At 52.0% G+C, this 6,117-nt stretch overlaps 1 long non-coding RNA gene across 1 annotated transcript; it reads right to left on the reverse strand.

Annotated features, from left to right (window-relative positions):
- Positions 1-3,553: 3,553 nt before the first annotated feature.
- LOC140698473 (uncharacterized) lies at positions 3,554-5,881 on the reverse strand. Its single transcript, XR_012076266.1, has 2 exons — positions 5,598-5,881; positions 3,554-5,037 (listed from the first exon to the last, which is right to left on the reverse strand). It is a non-coding gene; the product is annotated as an uncharacterized lncRNA (long non-coding RNA).
- Between the last annotated feature and the right edge of the window lie 236 nt (positions 5,882-6,117).

Below are 6,117 nucleotides of genomic sequence, written 5' to 3' on the forward strand. Positions count from 1 at the left end.
GAGACCTGTGGGTCTTTCCAGAGAGCAGCTATTGAAGGCCTGATGGACCTGGCTTTCCTATTCCTTGGGAAGGAAATGCAGGGACAGACATGGGAGGAACACCCAGAGCTCCAAGCTGCTGTGGCCTTGGAGGGCACCAGAAGACATTCTGGTTCAAGGTCAGGAGCCGTCACCTTCTCTCCGTTGGACTGAGCTTTGAGAATCCACTGGGTGTCAGATGTGAATAACACAAGCCAACCTGGGCTGTAGCTCCCCATGTACCAGACACTGAGGCCAGATTGTCTCACAATGGTCGGGTGTCAAGTTTTCTCTCGTTGTCTCCCTCCCTCCGTCTGTGTCACTCCCGCTTTCTGACTGTGCCCTTACCCCAGCAGTCTGGCCTCCCCTCTCTTATTTTGGATGCCCATGGACCGGCTGCTCTAAGAATGGGAACCAGATTGGGGCGACCACCATGCCCAATGCCGTCGGCAGGAGTAGGAGCCTCTAATGCACACAGCATGGCCCCAGATGCGACCAGATGGTGCGGTCAGCCCAGCCAGCCATAGGGGCAGGTCACATGAGGACAGGGTGGGGATTGCCGCCCCTCCCTAAGCAGCTATTAAGCCATGGCTGTGGCAACAATGCAGATCTGGTGGTGTCTGGAGGGTTTCTTCCTGGGCGGTTTGTGGGCCTGGAGGGTGAGGGAACCTGGGATACAGCTCTGGGGATGCAGCTATGGGAAAGGGCTGCTCTGAGTCCACCTTCTGGAAAGCCCATGTTTCATCCTTGGCAGGCTGTCCTGCCCCTCGCCCAGCTCTGTCTGGGTACAGTTCTGTGCTGGATGACCTGCTGTCAAAAAATATAAAATGTGTAAACTCTTTTTTTGGGCAAGGTGTCTGTGTTTGGGTCCCAGAAGCTGAGGTCCATCTATGGCTAAAAGCGGGTCCCCAGCCCATCAGAAGAGGGAGGAAGGAACTCCTGGGACTGGCCAAAGGGAGGCCACTGGAGCCTGAATGGCAGGAGCTCAGTGTGCAGGGGCCTGAAAAGAGGCCCGGCCTGCACCTGGCGTGGCCCACAGACAGAAGAAGGAACAGAAAGCTGATGGCCCCACATTTCTTTTGACTCCCTGTGATTGGCCCAGGAATTGGCTGTACGGTGTAATCCATAGGCACAGCGACCTTGGAGGGGCTTCGAGCCCCATTGGGTTCCCGCTTGTCTGCCCCGCCCATCTGCGTCTGCCTCCCCACCCACCCATCCAGCCTCCGGGAGATGGGAACTAGACAGTGTGGCAGCCCACGGGAAAGGCCCTTTTGTGCTCTCGGGCTTGAAAGGTCTCTCGTGCTGCTTGGAGCACTCTCAGAGAAGGGGATTTGTTCCTTTAATTGATAATGAATATCGCAAAGGTCATATTTACATGATGAGCTGGGCGGGAATTGTGTGTGTGCCGACAGCGTTGTGGGCTGCGGGGGGAGCCTCACCCAAAGAAATGACACCCAGCTTCCTGTGTTTACGGCTGAAGGAGGAGGTAGGGGATCCAGGGAGGCTGAGGAATGAGAAATAGTGGAAATGAAGGGGAGAGGCAGGGCAGGAGAGGGATAGAGGCAGAGGCAGAGGCAGATGAGAAAGAATACGGAGGGAGGGAGGCAGGAAAGACAGAAGGGGAAGGGGGCCCAGAAGGAGAGAGACAAGTCTGGAGGCTAGAGATGGAGGCTCAGAGAGATGCAGGGCAGTGGGTGGGATGCTGAGAGCCGCACGTGGCCCACCGCAGCCCCCACATCTCTGTCTAATTAGATTGTGTAAGTGTCAGTCATGGCAAGGGAGTGACTCACTCCCGTTGCCGGAGTCACTCCCATCGCTGGAGCCCAAACCATCTTCCTTGGGGGGTCATTTCTCCAATACCCACCCTGTGACCAAAGTAAAGTGCAAACAGGGGCCCATCACTGTTCAAAGTGGTTGGAAGGCTTGCCAGGCCCTGGGTGACCTGGCCCTGCTCCCCTCCACCCTCGCACACCATGTGTTTCCCTGGCCAGCCCCAACCTCTTCCTGAAGCCCTACCAGACTCCTGAAAATTCCCTCTGTGTCATGACATCCCTGGCTTCCCTCATCCCAGATGTCTCATGCCGAGTTGTCATTGCCTGTTGAGTTGTCTGCTCCCCTGTGGGACTTCTCTCTCCGAGGGCAGGGACTTCTCTTGGTCACCACTGCACATATGCACATGGTCCGGCCTGCATGTACATATGTGGGCCTGGCCATCGGTGCATGTTTGTCGAATTGAGTGGTAACATTTTTATCTCTTCTGGTAGAGTCCCCAGAAAAGAGTCTTCCTCCTTACTCTCATATGTAGGGGCTTTGTGGTCTTTAGGGGAAGACACCTTGAGGAACAGTGCGTCTAGTTTCTTGTTGGAGCCTTGGTGTGTGGAGAGGATAAGCCAGTTGATCCTCAGTTTCCCTCTGGCTGCATTTTGAGCAGAAGATCGTCCACAGGAGGGGTCCCCTGGTCCCAGGGCACTGGTGGGGAGTGTCCAGGATAGAGGGAGAGCTGGAGAGCCTCCTTTTCTCCTGCTGACATCACTCATGACACTTATGGCAGGACAGGAAGCTGCCATGAGGACAAGCCCACTAGTGGGACCATCATGAATAGAATCCCCCCTCCCCACCCCCAGCAGGCTGACTCAGGCTCCCACCCTGGGCTTGGTGTGTTTAACCTTCAAACAATGTCTTGTTTCCTGATGTCACTGACAACAGGGGAGAGTCAGCGATTTGGGGACATGGCTTCTAGCTGGTTCTCTGACTGAGAAGCCCAGCATGGTATGAGGTGCAGGTGATAAATTGCAGGGGAAATCCAGTTTCCATCCACATGGGAAGGGGGTGATTATCAGTGTAGGAAGAGAGAGAGAGAGAGAGAGAGAGAGAGAGAGAGAGAGAGATGAAGACCTGGGGATGGTTGAGGAGGGGAAGGGGGGCCATGGATCTTATTGTTTTCCACACAGAAGAGGGGAATTATTTTTCTAAATAATGTAATCAATTTTCCTTGAAAATATAAAATCTAAGCATTATGTTTGTGTGTATTCTTTTCCATACATGGCATCGTATAATAGTCATTTGTTTCTGTCAAACGAATTTGGCAGTGGGAGAAATGGAAATGGCCACCACTCTGGTCATGCTCATTAGGTACGTCTGTGGGTGGCGTGAATGTTCTCACCCTCCATCTCCAGGACAGCTTAAGAGTTAAAGGCTGGATGAGGCACGTCAAAGTGGTGGTAGTAGGGGCTGGTGAAGGAGATTTGAACATCCTTGTAAGGGACCATGTTTGTTTCATCTTTTCATGGCGGAGTCAGGCAGGAAGAAACAGCATTCTTCCTGTTCTAGGCACTCCTCATACAATGAGGTATAAAGAAGATAGTCTGCTTATTACTTTTTCTAGAACATCCTAGACTATAAAAATTCATAAATGTTTGGTGGTGTATTTTATACAAAATAGATATAATCTAGTATAAACATCTGCTTAGTGTTATATATTTCCACATAGGGATAATAATAATAATAGTTCTCATTAATTGACCTCACATTATGATCAAGGTTTGCCTGTTTATTCAATTTAATCTTCACAGTAGCCTTTTAAATATATGGATGTCTGATATTCCCATTTTACATTCAGGAAAACTGAGGCTCCCAGAAATTGAGTGGCCAGAGCTAGGACTGGAATGTAAGACCAGCCGTTGACTCTAAAGCCCGTGGTCTAACGACAGCATTTATTATGTGTCAAGGGGACTCAGTGTGAACACTGGGGCCTCTTGGATGGTGCTGGAATTCCCTGGGCTGGATACTCAGGAATGCCTAGGACCCAGGAGGGGATGTAGGGCATAACAGGGGAGTCTGGCTCCATGTGAGATGCCCTGCAATTAGTCAGTTCCTGCTTTTTGATTTAATCCTTCCCCTAATGTGTGTTCATCATGTAACTCAGGAAAGATTGGTATTCAGGGAAGGAGCGTCAAAGGCGGTAATTAAACTGTCCCCACTGACGCGCTCAGTCTCTGAGAGCAGACCTGTTTGATTCCGCAAAGGAAATCATTGGTATTTTAGCAGCAGGCAGGAAACTTTTGATTAGCAAGTGATAGATAAACAGATCGATGCCTTTTCTGGCGACATTTTCAGCTTCATTATTGTCACTGGGAAAAGCTGGGCGGGGGGAGCAGATGCGGTGGAAGATGAGAGGAGGTCATGGTGGGTCCTTCGGGACTTGAATCAGTGAGATGCTGGGGAAGGGGCGGAGCTGGGGTCCCAGGAAGACGCAGCCGCACATCAGTCTGTGACGGGGGTAGGGGTAGGAGAGGAAGCTCTGAAGCCTCCACCTCTGAACAGGTTCAGGAGCGGCCCCGCACGGATCTGATGAGATGCTCTTGCCCACCCCGCCTCTTCCTGATAGTCTAAATGTCTGTTTCCAGCCGCTGCAGTCCCTTTGCTTTATTGCCGCTCTCTCAAGGTCAGGGGGAGTTAAGACCAGAGATTATACTGTGTCAGGCGTGCCTTTTTGAAATATGACTCAGTGTAATCTCTTTCTACGCCAGAGGAGAGATGCCAAAATCGCACTTCAATCTCTAGCTCGCAGTGGGCTTATTGGGATTTTAGCAGGGCTCTGACGAGATGAGACTGTTTCGTCTCTCAGGGTGCCCTTTTACAAACTTTGGTTAAGTGAAGCTGTAACTTAGAAAGGGCGGGTTTCCAGATGTCTTGGACCCAGTGCCCAGCAGATAAAGCATGGCCAGGCCATCCAGCGCCCTAGGTCCTGGTGCCAGCATAGGAGGGAACGGTGGGCTCCCTGGCAGCCACTTCTGCTCCTCTTCTGCACCTTCCAATCGGGTTTTTGGTATCAAATCTCAGCTGATCTTTCTGAGCTTCAGTCTCTTTATCTGTAAGACGGAGACAGCATGCCCACCCCTCAAGGTTCTCCGGAGGCTTAGGGGTAACGTAGGAAAAGCACCTGGCCCTTAGTAGGTGTTTGATGAACGGGAAATCTGATCTACTTTCTCTGATTTTGGCCTTTGTGTTTTCAGATACCTGGTGGGGGGAGGGAGGGTAAGGGAAGAGTAGAAGGTGGTCAGAAAATTCTATGATGTTCTATAGACATATACAGCTGTTCATACCTGCCAACCCCTTCCTCCCCCAAGTATGTTAGGGACATCCACCAGTGATGTGATGGCCCCCAATGACATTGGATTTCTGTGGTTCTCTCACTAAATGACATATGTGCCTGCCCTGTGGTGGATGGAGGTGGGAGTTGGAGGGACCCCAGAGGTGAGGAGGTGAGTGCTGGTGGTAAGAGCGACAGGCCCCCTGCGTGGGAGTCAAGATCATCGGCCTTGGTTTCCTTCCTGCTCCAGCATGCATGTTCCTTGAGTTTTCACCCACCCCACCTCTTTCTCTTGCCTTCCTTCCTCCTCCTAATAATTTTCCCCAAATTACTGCCCCACCCCACCCCCTGTTCCCATTCTGCCCCTGAGAAGCTGTAGAGCATAGTGGAATTGTCCCCCGGACTTGGAGTCTGATATCTCCCCATCAAATCCTGCCTCCGGGAGGCGTGAGGGTGGGCGAGTCTCCCCATCCGCAAAGTCCATCACCTCGTGTGGCTGTGATGAAGCGGGGTGAGATCACGGGTGCAAAACACTTGGCTCGCTGCCCGGCCTAAGGTAAGGGCTCTGGAAGGGTAGCTCCAGCGGCTGCTGTTCCTACTGATCCTCTTACTTTGTCAGGACTTGGAGGGATGCTTTCTAATCACCTGATGGGGCACAAGTAAATACAGAGTAAACTGGGATTCTTAGGGAACTAGTATTTCCTGAGCGGGAGCACCCTTTCAGAGACATTCCGTGTTCTCTTCTTCGTCCCATCTGTTCCTCCCGCCTTCCGCTGCTCTGGTGAGACCGCCGGTTTTACGTCTGACGGCACTGTTGGTTAGGACTGTCAATCAAGGTGATCTGCCAATGGGTGGGGCTGTGACTCAAGCTCAGCCAATGGAATTGGCTATTGCTTGACTCCCTCCTTCCCTCTCTCCTGGCCAATGGGTGGGCACGGTGGCCGGAGCTCAGCCACTAAGATTCACTCTCTCAAGATGAAGACGAGCTGGAGCTGTGTTCCAATCTA

This window comes from Vicugna pacos, chromosome 9 (genome assembly GCF_048564905.1).
Source record: "Vicugna pacos chromosome 9, VicPac4, whole genome shotgun sequence".
Lineage (NCBI taxonomy): Eukaryota > Metazoa > Chordata > Mammalia > Artiodactyla > Camelidae > Vicugna > Vicugna pacos.